Source organism: Apostichopus japonicus, chromosome 4 (assembly GCF_037975245.1).
Source record: "Apostichopus japonicus isolate 1M-3 chromosome 4, ASM3797524v1, whole genome shotgun sequence".
In the NCBI taxonomy this organism is placed as follows: Eukaryota; Metazoa; Echinodermata; class Holothuroidea; order Aspidochirotida; family Stichopodidae; genus Apostichopus; species Apostichopus japonicus.
This window is the reverse complement of record NC_092564.1, coordinates 29,277,527-29,294,185: the sequence shown is the minus strand read 5'-3', so window position 1 is coordinate 29,294,185 and position 16,659 is coordinate 29,277,527. Positions and strand designations below refer to the sequence as shown.

The window sequence follows — 16,659 nt, the reverse complement described above, 5'->3', positions numbered from 1 at the left end:
CAAGGAAACATGGTAAATATGACTGATAAAAGGCCAATTTTGACCGAAAATGTCAATTTTTAGGTCATTCACAATCACAGGAATATATGAATAGGCCTAGATAAACTGTGGTGCGACAGTCGGAAATTCCAGCTGTCGCACTCCAATTTTCCAACTATCGTCAGTTTTATCAAGTTCGGGGGGTGAGACACCCCCCACACCCACCCCCCCTTCTAGCCACGTCTGTGGGTGTAAGTCACAACTTCTCAAACAATCATTAAAAGAGGTTTAATGTGGAGTCTAAAAATTTCAATTTTTAGTTAAGATGGCATACTCATATTAGCATTTACATCAATCCACCACAAGTGTTCTCATTCAGAAAAAGCAACAGGAGAACAAATTTCTTGATATGTTATCAATTAGTGTCTGGTGTTTTCTTGGCAGGGATGTTAAGGAGCATGAAAGAGAGTACAAGTGATACAAAAATTTGGTCAGTTGAGGTAAGTTTAGACCAATTTAGGCTTCCCTGGAACAGCATACAGAAATTGATTTCTGCTGAGTAAAGAGGTTTGTTTACAAGTGAGGAAAACTTCAGTCTCTCATAGTAAACAAGCAATCTGCATGGTTATGATATAGAAAATTGAGGGTGCTATGAATGGCCAACTTGTCAGCTATCCAGTTATTGGTTGCATTTAGCTTGTGAGAGCTAAATAGATTAAGGGATCACATTACTTTTTGATTTAGTGTGTATTGGGTAGTGTTTGCACAGGTTATCCGGGTACCCGCCCGACGCCATACTACCCGGTTCCTAATTTATTACCCGCATCCTCCGTAGTGTGATATAAAAATAAAAATAAAAAAAAATCGCAAATCGATGGTTAGGCAGATTTCCCATTGACTTAGTGTGGTGTTAGGCTACCATGTGTCGAAGATAACAGCAATAACGAAAGTACTCCATGGATATCTTATAACTGCGTCACAATTTCAGCGAATAAACAGATGGTTAGGCCTAGCTAGATTTCTCATTGACTCAGTGTGGTGTGGTGTTTGGCTACCATGTGGAAGAAATTATTATTTATTCATTCGTTTATTTCATGGAAGGAAAGGCTGACAAGGAATTTTATGAGATGTTTACGGATTATAGACGGGATAACTAAAAAATAATAATCGCAAGTGGCTGTTAAAGTGTTTACTAATCGTTTATTCCAAATGCGATCAAATTGTGCGAATCGCACAATCTCGCGGCTAATGCGAACCCTGGGCCTGCCTAATAGATAGTAGTAGTAACAACTGTTTACGAGCTAAATTGGATATTTATATGGTGAGATCAATAGACGTGGAGAGCAAGCAAAAGCCGCGACGGCAGTGCGATGTTAGTAGTAATGTTAATTATATGAAGTTATTAACAAGTTAATGAAAGAAACAATAGCAAATAGAAATTATTGAGGAAGGTTTTATACCTTATCTTACACCTACGTTTTTGAACATGAAAACATTGTCAGTAGAGAATATGATTCATTTATTATGGCATCCAGTATGTCATTTCTTGAAAATTGTGATACTCGAGGGTAAAACAATTTTTTTCCGGGTACCCGGATACCCGACGGGTAACGGCTCTTGGGTACCCGGTTCCCGATTTTTGGACCCGTGTAAACACTAGTATTGGGGCATTTAATAGGTGTATACTACCACAGACCCTTTTATCATGCCGACTAGTATTCAGCAATTGGTTGGGCAATATTGTGTGTCTATGTGAAGGACATTTTATTTGACCGCATAAGAATCATAAACATTTTCAGAAGTCCAACACCTGTTAACAAACAATTTAATAACTTGTTAGTACTTTTATTTTACAATCATTTGGTCAGCATGGAATGTCATTAGTTGAATCACAGAAACTATATTTGGTAAGTTGAAACTATGAAGAATCAACAGTGTGTTTTGTTTGTTTACTATTAAAATAGGAATTAATGGCCAAAGAAGTTCAAAATTCCAAGGCTGCTACTAGTGCTTGAGGGAAGACTGAAAGCAGAAAGAATGCCTAATGACAGAGAAAGAAGACATTATACAGACACTGTGTGACTGCATGGTAGGATATACATGGCTAAAATAGGTAAACAGTTTAATACTGTAAACTCACACTATATCATTGCCAAACAGCTCTCTGAAATCTGAAATAATCACGAGGAGCGATTTAATGCTGCAACGTTACGCTGGAGACCCGACTTGCATTTGACAGATACTAATAGTGGGCCCAACTTACAATAAAGTGAGCCTAACAAGTAACTTTGAAACACTTCTTAAGTTCAGGCTCAACCTTGAAACTTATTTTTCGTGACGACCTTCAAAACTTGTTTTGCGACAAGCTCTGCTAACCTTTCAACCAGAGACAAATAAATCTTATTTGCTCACGCTCGAAATGATGCTGATTTAATAGTTGCGCGCAGATTCCTCACATCATGTGTATTTACTGCGTTACTAGCGGGGCCCTATGTGGGTGAAAGTGATTTGTATGTGCTTCCTCCTGCACTGCTGACAGCCGCCCGGTCCATACATTTGTATATTCCCACCTACGAAAACCAGTGTCTAATATGTTTATGAGCTTGCCGAACGTTACAACATCATACAGAAAGCCATGCCGGACAAAATTATATTTAATGAAATAGTAACATATACATTAGTTACTATTTATAAATATATGATATACAAATATGTCATGCATAAACTATATACACGAGGTGTATGAGTAATCTGAATATAAAACGGCATTGCTTGTATATATATATATATATATATATATATATATATATATATATAAATATATATATATATATATATAAATATATATATATATCTATATATATATATCTATAGATATATATATATATAGATATATTATAGATATATATTTATCTATATATATATTATAGATATATATATTGTAATAAACGTTAACTATTACGAGTCCATTGCTGCTCCTTACCTATTTTTAATTTGTCAGCTAGACTTGTGTATTCATTGTCTATTTCGGTGGCGGTGTTGCGGTCTGCATATTTGTATTTCTGAGGTATGTTTACAGTTAGCAACCCACCATATTTGGCGGGGTCCATCTTGTACATGTTCCTGGTTTTGTCTGCCTCTACGAAGATTTCTTTAGAGGGTGTGATGTTTTCTATGTCCTTCTTGAGGTTGGACAGGAACTTCTCCATCACTTCCTTGAACTTAATGTTCTCGACCATTTCCAGCATATCGGACTGGAATGAGACCAACTCCAGGATTTGTGGGGGGACGCATCTGGATTTTAGCCCGTTTGCATCGGTGGTGGCGGTGTTGTCCTCGTCACGGCTGGTGTCACTCGTTTCCGCATCGGTGTCAGTATCGGCCAGGATGAATAATGCTCTCCATCGCATCCATTTATCAGCTTCTCTGTCATCTCCAGCAGTCTTTTCAAGTATTCTCTAGTTGATGGCAAAGGAATGTTCTTGCCCGAATAGTTCATATTGTATCTGTAATAAAGTATGGGTCACTATTCCACGAACTACCATAAATATATATATATATATATATATATATATATATATACATATATATATATATATATATATATATATATATACATATATATATATATATATATATATATACATATATATATATTATTAGAGAAAACCAGAGAAATAAGATATGACTCATAATTGACAAATAAGGAGTAAGTTTTAGAAAATCTATTGGAATTTTCGGACCCCCCTGGGACCTTCGTCAGCAATACTTGGCAGTTGAATGAGAAGTACAAAATGTGTTTATTACATATATATATATGGAAGACTTCCTCCACTTTGTACTTTTGTGGCAAACAAATAAATAAATAAATAAATAATATATATATAATATATATATATATTTATATATATATATATATATATATATATCTATATATATATCTATATATATATCTATAGATATATATAGATATATTATAGATATATATTTATCTATATATATATATTATAGATATATATATTGTAATAAACGTTAACTATTACGAGTCCATTGCTGCTCGGAGTTGTACAGCGATCGTCAGGCCTACTGATCCGTATAAAATATGGGTCGCTATTCCATGAACTACCATTTGGGTTTGACACGGCTGGGTGGTTTCCTTTTGTGTCTGTTGCCATGTCTACAGGTAGAGATGAGCTCGCTTCTCTAGTTGAGCGTGTTGCCTTTGAGGATGGTAATTTGGAGCTTTTCTTTGCAAAGATTGCATAGACCAGAACCAGACTGCCGCTTGTGCGTTTGGACTGTGACACAATTTCCCAGTGTATTGAATATTCAGCTTTTTTCTCCTTGAGTTGCCAGATGTGTTTAGAGAGTTCCGTTTCTTTCTTATATCGGTCATGTTGGAATGATTTGGTGTGGTTGTTGTATCTCTTCTTAAATTCTCCGCTCGCGAGGCCTATGTATGACGCGTTGTCGGTTCATGACGTGACTGTGGCTTTGTAAATGACGTCATTAACCAAGCAGTTGCCGCGAAGTGGGCAACTGTCTACTTCTCGGCAGTTGCATGTCTTTTCCTGGGGGGGGGGTTGGCTCGTTTCTTTCATGACCTTTGAGTTGTGTGACTTGATGATCTGTTGCATGTTTCTCATACAGCTGTAACTTTATTTTGACTGTTGATCTGTTGAAGATTTTGTGTAGCTTGTTGGTCTGTGGGAATTGCTTGTCGATGAGTTTTAGGAAGTCCGCCGCAAAGTTGGTCTTTACGTTTTTGCTGTACGGGCGGTTGTACCATGTGATTTTTCTTGACCTGCATTTCTTGTTCTGTTTGGTGTCTTCGTTTTCCTTGTTTTGGTATTTGATAGTATGGTTGTATCCAGCTGACCAGAGGGCATGATTGTAGGTGGGTGCTGCTTTCTTGAATGCATCCTGGTTAGATGATAGACCAGAGACTGTTCTTTCGATGGCTGGCGGTATGTTCTTTAGTATTGCGTGCGGGTGGTTCGAGTGTTGGCTTATGTAGATTGGTTCGTTGTTTGGTTTTCTGTAGGGCTGGTATTCATGTTCAAAGTGACGTCAAGGAAGTTGACTGTTTTCAAGTTCGTTTGGACAGTGATTTTTAGTCCACATGTATGGACGATCTTGATTAGGGCTTTTGGTATTCTGTCTGCTTTGCTGCCTGAGCATGACCTCATTACTGCTAGCCCATCGTCCCTGTATAGAACCAAACCAGTGATATCGGGGTTTTTCTCCAGTTGGTTCAAAATGAATAGTCCCACCAATTTACAAACTTCCGCTTTGTCAAATGCAGCCATTGAGAGGTGGAATTGGTTGACTGTGTCTCTCTTCTCGTTTGCCCTTGTGATCGAGAGATCTCCTTGCGTGCATGATAGTCTTGTATTCAGTATCACTGATTCTGGTGTATGCTTTGGCCCATGCTAGACATTTGTGTATGAGATCCTTGCTTATTGAAGGGTAAAAATCAACAATATCGAAGACCAGAAAGGTGAGACTGCTCTTTTCCTGTATATTTTTAATCCATTCCAGTACGCTTGTGGTATGTTTTCATTTATGTGGTCCAGCATGACCTTGCTCACTCGTCCCATTTCAGGTTTTTTGTGTTTATTAGCCTGCATTTTGTGTTATTTTGAAAAATTTCTTTGTGGTCCTTGATTGTCATGAAAGCCGTTTTGGGTCCAGTTTTATTTATTCGGTTACCTATTTTTAATTTGTCAGCTAGACTTGTGTATTCATTGTCTATTTCGGTGGCGGTGTTGCGGTCCGCATATTTGTATTTCTGAGATATGTTTACAGTTAGCAACCCACCATATTTGGCAGGGTCCATCTTGTACATGTTCCTGGTTTTGTCTGCCTCTACGAAGATTTCTTTAGAGGGTGTGATGTTTTCTATGTCCTTCTTGAGGTTGGACAGGAACTTCTCCATCACTTCCTTGAACTTAATGTTCTCGACCATTTCCAGCATATCGGACTCGAATGAGACCAACTCCGGGATTTGTGGAAGGGGGCATCTGGATTTTAGCCCGTATGCATCGGTGGTGGCGGTGTTGTCCTCGTCACGGCTGGTGTCACTCGTTTCCGCATCGGTGTCAGTGTCGGCCAGGATAAATAATGCTCTCCATCGCATCCATTTATCAGCTTCTCTGTCATCTCTAGCAGTCTTTTCAAGTATTCTCTAGTTGATGGCAAAGGAATGTTCTTGCCCGAGTAGTTCATGTTGTATCTGTAATAAAGTATGGGTCGCTATTCCACGAACTACCATAAATATATATATATATATATATATATATATATACATATATATATTGTTAGAGAAAACCAGAGAAATAAGATATGACTCATAATTGACAAGTTTTAGAAAATCTATTGTAATTTTCGGTCCCCCCTGGGACCTTCGTCAGCAATACTTGGCAGTTGAATGAGAAGTACAAAATGTGTATATTATATATATATATATATATATATATATATATATATATATATATGGAAGACTTCCTCCACTTTGTACTTTTGTGGCAAACAAATAAATAAATAAATAATATATATATATATATATATATATATATATATATATATATATATATATATATATATATATATATATATATACATATATATATATATATTTATATATATATATATATATGTATATATATATATTTATATATATATATATATATATATATATATATATATATATATATATATATATATATATATATATATATATATATATAGTATTGACATCAGTAGTAGTACGTGTCAATTTAGATGTAGCACACATGACTTTAGTAGTAGTAGTAGTAGTAGTAGTACATGTCAAATTAGTAGTAGTACATCTCAAATTAGTACACTTCAAATTAGTAGAAGTACATGGCATTAGTAGCAGTATATGCTGCTGTGGTCCTTTTTGCATTCCAAATACGAAAGCCTTCAGTAAAATCTTCAACGGCTGCATTGCTATGGTTAACTGACTTTGATGAATAATGCAAACAAGAAACGTCCATATTAATGAGGTATGCGAGGCATGCAAGAGCACGTGGCAATAGTTTGGTTGTGTCAGAACCATTACACCGTATGGCTTTCATGAAGATGTTAATGTGTTAACTCTTGGACTGCGTGTGCTGATATCAAGGGCATAGGAACCGGGGTGGCTGGGGGGGCGCCAGCCCCCCAGTGAAAAATGTGGAGGGGCGGAAGTATCATTCCGCCCCCCCGCTTCGCAAGTCAGAAAACCCCTTTTTCATTTCCAAATGAGAAAAAAATCTCATTTAGAGCACCAAATAGCATCTAAGGCCAGGTGAAAATGCAAAATTATATACAAAATGGAGTGGGTGGGTTGAAGTGTGCTATATTGCACCAAATTGCATCTGAGGCCACCTGGAAATGCAAAAAAAGTCCAAAGGGGAGGGGGACACCCCCTCCCCTTAGACCCCTCCCCCAGGCCAGCCATCCGTCTTCAGCCCCCCCCACTCAAAAGTACCTTCCTACGCCACTGGCTGATATGCCGTGAATGTGAGTAAAATATTCCAAATTGAAATATGTATTGCTAATCATGCAGACGTCAAAGTGATATCCTTAAATCCGAACTTGAAAAAAAATAATACTCATCACTTTCTTTATCTTACTTAATGAGTAAAAAAAAACTGATATTTTTTGGGTACACTTGACACGTCATATCTCACAAGAAATGGTTGCTCACATTTATTTTCCGACTCAAGAGTGTACTTTTCACAAACGCTGGTAATTTATGGTTTTAATACACTTAATGATTAGACCCCAAAATACCAAAACTTTGCGCTGCTGTGGCTTGAAAACACCCCATATTGATTAGAAATTATCCTTTCAAACATTTCTGATGGCAATCACACCAACTTTATTATTGGGAGGCATCTTTTTTTAATGTCAATATGGGAATACTTAATGTCAAAAGGTCAAAAGGTGGAGTAGAACAACAAAGGTGGTGTTTGTTTTTTTATAACTCGATGTTATATCTCGATTGTTATAAATCTATCCGGCTACTGTACGTGGCCGAAGTAGCGGCATTTTAGTGAATGCATCCATGCGATTTGCAGTGAAAGGACAGAGGGGGGGGGGTGGGGTGCAGGGACAATGATGCAAGGGACAAGAGAAGTAGGGTTTCAGGAGCTGTTGTATCCTTCCAGAATTTTGGAGGTTTTCATAGACTTTCCTTTATTTTCTAATGCAAACAGCTCTTTCAAATGTTCTACTGCCCTTTTTCCTAAGTTGTCAAGTTTAGAGTATAAATCTGTCCTTCGTCTGGACAAACATCATATTTCTTTCCGCAGGTAGGCGTAGTCCCTCCATATATGATGAGCTGTATTTGTTGTACTCCCCAATCCTTACTCATGTGAGTCCTGTCAGTGTACCTGTCCCAAATCCCTACCTTTCTCACCCCTCTGGAATCCATTTAACATTCAACTGTTAGACCACACTGCTACTACTGTAGTTGAACATTACAGTGGAGTAATTGCACACGTGAATAATCAAAATAGAATATTTTGGAAAACAAAAGTCGATAATAAGTAGTTTATTATATAAACAGTATCAGTAAATGGAGCAACAATAAGCTGTAACAGAAACTAACAGGGTAGGATGCAGAGATATTTATATATTGAAAGCTTTTATTTAATGCAGTTTGGTGCCTTGAATCAGCAATTGCAGTTTTTACCTAAGTACCCAGCTTATTATAATGTACCCTCATTAAGAATCCGGAGGGGCACAGCCACTATTTCGAGGGAGAGAATTAGAAATTGTCTTTGATTTTCATTGAGATAGCAGGGGCACTATGGCAACTTTGTAGTTTTAGTAGGAAAACAAGGCTATTTACATACACTTGTGAAAAGGCACCAAGGCGCATGGTTTCCAGAGTGAGAAAAAACAGGTAGAATTGACAGAATTTTAAGAGCAACTTTTTTTTCAGTGGTTTTTTGAAAACTGTACATCAAAACCTTAACATTTCCTGCAGCTGCTCAATATTTACTGGCTCTTGGCACAAATTTTGCTGGAGTTTTGGACAATCTTAGAGCCCTGACTTTGATGATAAAGTTGTAGGATGATCAAGAGAGCACCTAAGGCATTGAAAGGGTTAAAAGTCATACCGCAGTTGTTGCTATCAGTGATGGATGATTTTTAAGCTCATTACCGCAAGAGGTATTTTGCCATCCACCTGCTTCCTGACGTACATATTTTTACATTCATTGAGTGTGTTTGGTTTTTAGCTCATACCAGCATGCTGGTGTGAGCTATTGTTACAGTGCGGCGTCTATCACTCTATCACTCTATCCGTCAACAATTGGTAAAACCGCTCCCACTCGCACAACGTTTGATGGAATTTCATGAAAATTGGACACAAGGACCATTGGGTATAGGGCCATCAGAGATGGTCCGAAATATGGGGTCAAAGGTCACCTGTGGGCCGTAATGGGCCATTTTGTGGAAATACACAAAACGCTTCTTCTCCTACAGATTCCATGGTACAATGTTGAGGGTTTGTCACGATAGTACTATGGAAGTTTTACCTTCAGGGTGTTCATGAATTTCAGATCAAAGATCAACTAGGGGTCTTTTGTGTCCCGGGCCCCGGCCCAATATTTTCAAATTGCTCCTGTTCGTACAGTGTATGGCCAGTGATAGTGAAACTTGGTCACAACGTTCCTCGGGATAGGAGTTACGAGGAGTGTTTGGAAAATTGAGGTCAAATGTCATTTAGGGGGTCATCGGGGGTCATTCTTTGTAATATTTTCAAATATCTCAATCTCCTCAAGATTTTGATGGATCATATTCAAAGTTGAACTGATGATTGTTGGATTGTGTATGAATAAGGTGATGCCTAATAATTTTTGGTCAAAAGTTAATTAATTACAATTAATCCCCATTGTTTAAAAAAATCTGAGCCTTCACCTTTTGCCAAAGCTCCTTTAATTTGTCTCCCAGTATCTGCAGTGTTTGTTTACATTTGTGGTTAAGCTCTGCAGAGGCTGTTAGTGGAATTAAAGCAGGACTGGGAGTTGTTATTAACTGTTGAACTGTAAGCGTGAGAGCCCTACAGCCAATCAGCACTTGCCGATTCTTAGAAGTCTTTGAGCCTGAGGTATGTAGGCAGCTATGGCGGGCCATCAGTCTCAAATCATTGGAGATCGACTTATACCGATTTAAATCGACATATACCAGTTTCCTTCGACATATACCAGTTTCCTTCGACTTATACCAGTTTCATTCTACATATCATCGATTTAAATCGACATATACCAGCTTCATTCTACATATCATCGATTTAAATCGACATATACCAGTTTCATTCTACATATCATCGATTTATTTTACTTATCATCGATTTAAATCGATGATAAGTAAAATAAATCGATGATATGTCGATAGTAACTAGTATATGTCGATTTAAATCGATGATATGTGGAATGAAACTGGTATATGTCAATTTAAATCGACATATCATCGATTTAAATGGACATATCATCGATTTATTTTACTTATCATCGATTTAAATCGATGATAAGTAAAATAAATCGATGATATGTCGAAGGAAACTGGTATATGTCGATTTAAATCGATGATATGTAGAATGAAACTGGTATATGTCAATTTAAATCGACATATCATCGATTTATTCTACATATCATCGATTTATTTTACTTCTCATCGATTTAAATCGATGATATGTAAAATAAATCGATGATATGTCCATTTAAATCGACATCTACCAGTTTAAATCGATGATATGTCGAATTAAATCGGTAGAAGTCAATTTCCGTGGACTTATACCAGTTTCTAGCGTCTCAAATTGACATATACCTATTTAAATCGACATATCATCGATTTAGCTCATTAACATATTCCAAATTAAATCGATGATAAGTAAAATAAATCGATGATATGTAGAATGAAACTGGTATATGTCGAAGGAAACTGGTATATGTCGAAGGAAACTGGTATATGTCGATTTAAATCGGTATAAGTCGATCTCCAATGATTTGAGACTGATGGCCCGCCATAGGCAGCCAGCCAAAATGTTGGCAAGGAGTGCTTCAGGTCTGCTCAGGTAGAGGGGAGAAAGTTTAATAGGGTAGGTCAGTGGTATTGTTTGAGAGAGTTGGTAAAATAGGATTTAAAGGGGGAAAATAGGAATTATAGCCAGTGGTGTGGCCAGGATTCTGCTAACGGAGGGAGGGGGGGGGTTATCCCTCATGGGCCCAAAATTGGTGGAATCTGAAAAATGGCCTGAAATTTGGTGGGCCATAAAGTTTTGTGGGCCCTACATTTTTAAGCTCGAAAAGGAATGAGCTTCTGCACCATTGGTGCTCTAGTTTCTTCTTTCACCCTCTGTCTGTCTACATTGTTGGTTCTCTTTTCTTTCATCTTCCGCTGCAGTTTATTCTCCCAACAAAAGGTCGCTATAGAAAATTTAGGAGATACGGCTCAGTCCGAGTACAAGCATGGCTCATCTCTGAAAACGGAGTCCAGTGGTAGCGATAGTTACAGGGACATTTTAACCAGTCATAAGTAAGTTTCACTCTCTAAACATGTTTTATTTTAAGCAAGGTTTTGTCAGCTGGCAACATATTATCTATGTTTTATTCTTTTGTAAAACAATTCAAAAATAAGAAACTGACTGGGAAAAGTAAATGCAATGTATTGAGACAAGTTATTGGATAATCCCAAACCGAATGTTTACTTACCATAAATGTAACTGGTTGAAAGGTAACGCTGTATCTTGGTAACGATATTTTAAACTATCTCAAGTTGTAAAGGATTGGGAAGGTAAATAGAAGTCAATTTGGGGTGGGGGTGAGTGGAGGAGGGGTGGGCAGCTAACACAAGCTGCTTAAACGATATGATTTTTAAATTTACACTCTAAACAGTTGACTGTACTGAAAACTGCACAGTGCATTTTAAAGTAGACCACTATCTATTTCTTGCTGTAAAGCAGAACTGTTTGTAACCTTGTGTTGAGTTTGTTTTGATCTCCTCTCCCTTCATGTAATGAATAGGGAGATGAGATATTGTACTTCACTCCACATCAAAAATGTGAGTGAGTGAGTGTGCGTGTCCGTGTGTGCGTGAGTGAGTGAGCAAAATTAAGTATGTCGCAGACTCCTCCTAGACCCCAAGTCCTGTCGAGTTCAAGCTTGGTGGGTGGGAGCCTGACCATGTTACAGGTAACTCATGCCTACGCGATTGATGACGTCAAAGAGGTTGAAGGTCAAGAAATCTAAAAATTAGTTTTTAGCCATTTTCTGCATGCCAACTTGTTGGACAAAGGCATTAAACCACATTATATGTAGAGAATGAAGAGACAAAGTTTAAAACAAGACAGATTTAGCTGTTTAGGCTTGTAGTTAACGGGTCAATTGAGTTAAAGTTAAAATTGGTCTAAATTGTGCAAAAGAGTGTGTCCTAGACTGTTAGTCCGATCAGGTTCAAACTTGGTGGGTAGGTGCCTGACCATGTACTGTAAACTTGATCTTTGGTGATTGTCTAAATGTCATAGGTGAAAGGTCAAATACCCAGAAAGTGTAGCCATTTTCTGCTTGTCAGCATGTTGGAAAAAGTCATTAAACCACAGATATGTTGACTATAATGAGACAAATTTTAAATTAGAACTTATGCAGTTGTTTAGGGTCAAGGTCAAAGTTCATTGTAGATCCATTCCATCATAAAAGAGATGAGTACCATAGATTGCCATCTTGTCTTATGTTTTAATCTTAATAGATGCTAAGATCCCATAACAAGGGAGTTTATTAGGCAAGTTTCAGGAGAGATATGATTGATAAAGATGGCTACCTTCAAGGTATGCAAGGAATTAAGATGACTAATGAAGCAATCCATGGCAGAATGAAGGTGAGATGACAAAAATATTAATTAATGGATCATTCAACTGTCAATTTGAGTATAGTTTCATTACTTTAATGTATGTTTAATTGCTTTGTTCAAGGGCTGTCCTAACATGTTAGTGTTTGATATCATGAGATGCAAGGTTAAATTGCGACTAACATGCAACATCATGTAACATGTTGAAAATTTCAAGTTTCATTGCTTACACTACATTTCATGTTTAATAGAATGTTGAGTGAAACTACCCACTGCTGTAGGGGAGGAAACATTTGGTGTTTAATCCACAAGCTCCAGCTCATTCATTGGCGCTTAAATTTCAACTCCTACCCAGATCCCAACGAAAAGAGTAAGTGACGTCTGCTCTGTAACGCGACAATAGCATAAGAGACGGTGGTATGAACAGACCTTATGGGGAAAAATTTAACACGTCATTTAACGAAAGTGAAAATACAGTATTCCTCATCTTGGTGGGGTGGAATTCATTTCCCCCGTGGGTTGTATAACAAAAGAGAAATCTGTAAGCAACAATGATTATTAATGCATCTTTGCGTGATTGATTACTAATCCATCTTTGCGTGATTGATTATTAATCCATATTTGCATGATTGATTATTATACAAATATTGAATGGTTATGAGTGCAATAGTGCAAATATTTCATGAGTTGAAAGATGGAATGTTCCATTCAACGGGCGCAGCAGAGTTGAATGGAACAAATTACATCTTTCAAGGAATGAAATATTTGCACTATTGCACGAATGGAAACCATGATGTGAATTTCCCTTTGGGATATTGAAAACGCATAACACATAACAACATAAATAATTACATAAACCCACCACCAAGTCCTAAATTATCACAAGGCTCCCAATTCTATAATGCCCCCACTAACTGCTCCAATACAACACTTACTATATGCATACTATCTCTACCCCTAGGGCAGCTTCAATGGCCAGGATTATTCTAGAACATAATCTCTGTATCTGAAATATCATGCCATACCCCAAGACACAATGCTCCTCTCTAAAGTGATCCCTGATTGCATAATCTTGTAACACATATTACTAAGTATTATTGACATATCCCCTAGGCTAGAGCCAAAGTTGCCTAGGTCGGGATACAAACCCCCACAACAACAGTGACACTTCAATAAACAAAATGTTACTGTTCACCTGTCCCCACATGTTCTTAACAAGGATAAATAATGTGACTTACTTCACTGGGCTTTGACTTGCTCTCCAGGTACAGACTGGCACCACGATACATCCACACAGAACCGGTTACTGGTCAAATTAACTCAGGTGGTGACAATAAGTAATATATGTTTTTTTGCATATAAAATGTTGGCCTCGCAGGCTAAGCTTCTCAACAAGCCTGAATACAACTTAGTGCCCTCACAGGGTCTTACCACAACAGCAATAATAACCAACACACCACGCCCACAAATGACACAGCCAGTCTTGTACAACTGTACCTTTCAAACCCTGGGAGTCAAGTGAGGAATATTCTCCAACTCTGAAATGAATGCATACCATGTACTGCTCAAAACAATACATAACACAAAACAAGACACAAACAAGACAAATATACAGGACACAAAGGGATAAAGCTACTACCTTCAAGGCAGGTACAATCTAGCTTGTGCCATTCAGAGTCACTCAAGTGATACATAAGGCAATACATAACATAAAGAATACATCAAGTTTATGTACTTCGTCCTCAGATTTAGTGTAAAGTATTTTTTTGGGGTGAATATTGTAAGGATAACAAGCTCGTTCCTTTTTTCCTAGAACTGAATAAGTATTCACGCAAAGCAAATTGCTCTTTTACCCATCATCAAAGTAGCTGTGCAGTTACTAGTGTATTGGAAACAATATTATACCTGCCATAAGTTTTGCCATATGGTACTGTGCATTATTTTTTTTGGGGGGGGGGTTTCCCTTAAATTGTATGCGCATTGTGTCACGTTTGTTTTGACAAATAAGGCTTTGTTCTGTGCAGTGATAATCTTTCCCTATAATCCCAGAGATATAAATATAAATATATTTAGAGGAAACTCTTGAAAAAGTTTGTAACAAAATTAACGCCGAGTCAGGTCAGATCTTTCTGGAAACCCTACACGTAATGAGACTAGGAGAGAATTGGTCTGGGAGGATGGGAGGGGGGGCGGGTTTTAGTGGAATATTTAGGAACATTGCAGTTATTGTGTGTTGTTCTCCATCTCAATTAAAGACCTGTTATTTATGTGTAAATTAACACCTAGTTACTTAGTATTTTGCTGTTTGGATGCAGCCAGGGGTGGGACCTAGATTCCCCATCTCTTAGATTTTGTCTGTAACCCCACCAAAACACATATCCAGTACCACTAAACCCACTCCGAACTCTGTTGCTCCATTTACCCGAGCAAATCTTGCTATGAAATTGACTGACTTGCTACACAAATGCAAAGATATTGGGCATTTCTTTTTTCCATTAACAGAAACTCTAGTGTTATCATCAATATAATGATAAACAAAATGGAGAAACTTTCAGCACATGTATTCAAAATAGTAAACACTTACTTATTGCCTCCACTCCACCCTCCAGTTTAATATTCTGGCTTTGCTTTCTGATTATGTGCAGGTTTGAGATGTAGTACATTTCTCCGTCCGTGTTATTGTCAGATAATGAAATGAGAATAAGAATTAATAAAATTGTAAAAGAAAGTTTCCTTCCTCGACAGCATGACTTCATATCCGTCACTTCTTCAGTATCTACCTAAATGACAAATGTAGGCTGAATTTTAGACACAATAATGTCGTAGTCCACCAGAACAAGGTTAATTGCTGATCCAGTTCCAAGCTATTTACCGTTAAAATATGCTAAACCTCCGGTATGTTCCTTTAAAGGCTAACTTGATGATGTTATCAGCTCTTCTAGAACAGGCTTTAATGTTAACGTTAACCCATTGCTTTACATTCTAATAACTCACTCAACCAAAGCATGTTCCTTAAACTTGATATTAAAACAACAACACCCTTGCACCCATTGAAAGAAAATTAGACACCATCTATCCAAAAGTTGACAAATTTGTACTACCACTGTAAACATGTCATTTGAGACAGGTAAATATCTTTTTTGTGATTTTGTGCTGGATCTGAGGAACTCAGCTAAATGGTTAAAGTATTAGACTAAATAGTCTTGTCACTCTAAACCGATGAACCTCGGCAAATTAATGGGTCGTTCCCTTACAAATTAAAAGTGGCAAAAAAAATCCAGCCTGGCCTAATAACGCTGTTTTTCAACCGTTCACAACAAATTAACTGAGGTTTGTTAAGCTTTGTTTCTAAAGTCATCTTTTTTATGAATTTTTCCTTCATGTCTTTCCATTGTAATATAGCTTGTAAATCTATTGCAATCAAAAAATTTTACATTTTTTTTTACATTTTATAATAATATTCTGTAACTACTGTAGTTGATACAACAATACTAGACATTTCACTAGTAGATGGGTTATAAATAAAATTAAAAAAATTGACATTTCTGACATTACATAAGTTAGGGAAATCATTAAATGTTCTTAGATCTCTGTCTGTGGCTCTGACTCCCTCCCACCAAGAAAGTGTTAATCCCCCACCCCCTCCTATCACCCAAAGCAATCCGTTTTTGCCCTTAAAATTATTGGCTATCGTTGACTCATTTGAGTCTTCAAATGTAAAATGCATGATCTCCACTTTATGCAGAGTTCTTACGTCTACATGGCTTGTGTATTCCTATCTAGTAATTTTCTTTCATACTCTTTTATCAACAGAACCAC

The 16,659-nt window shown here is 37.2% G+C and overlaps 2 protein-coding genes across 11 annotated transcripts in view; both read left to right on the top strand.

Moving 5' to 3' along the window:
- Positions 1–2,740, top strand: part of LOC139967083 (uncharacterized) — a 234,552-nt gene extending 231,812 nt beyond the window's left edge. Inside the window, exon 9 of the transcript XR_011792886.1 lies at positions 1,944–2,740. The gene's annotated coding sequence lies outside the window, so the exon portion shown is untranslated. The remainder of the gene's footprint in view (positions 1–1,943) is intronic.
- The window catches only part of LOC139967080 (uncharacterized), a 354,423-nt gene that overhangs the window by 5,557 nt on the left and 332,207 nt on the right, over positions 1–16,659 (top strand). The window lies entirely within an intron of this gene.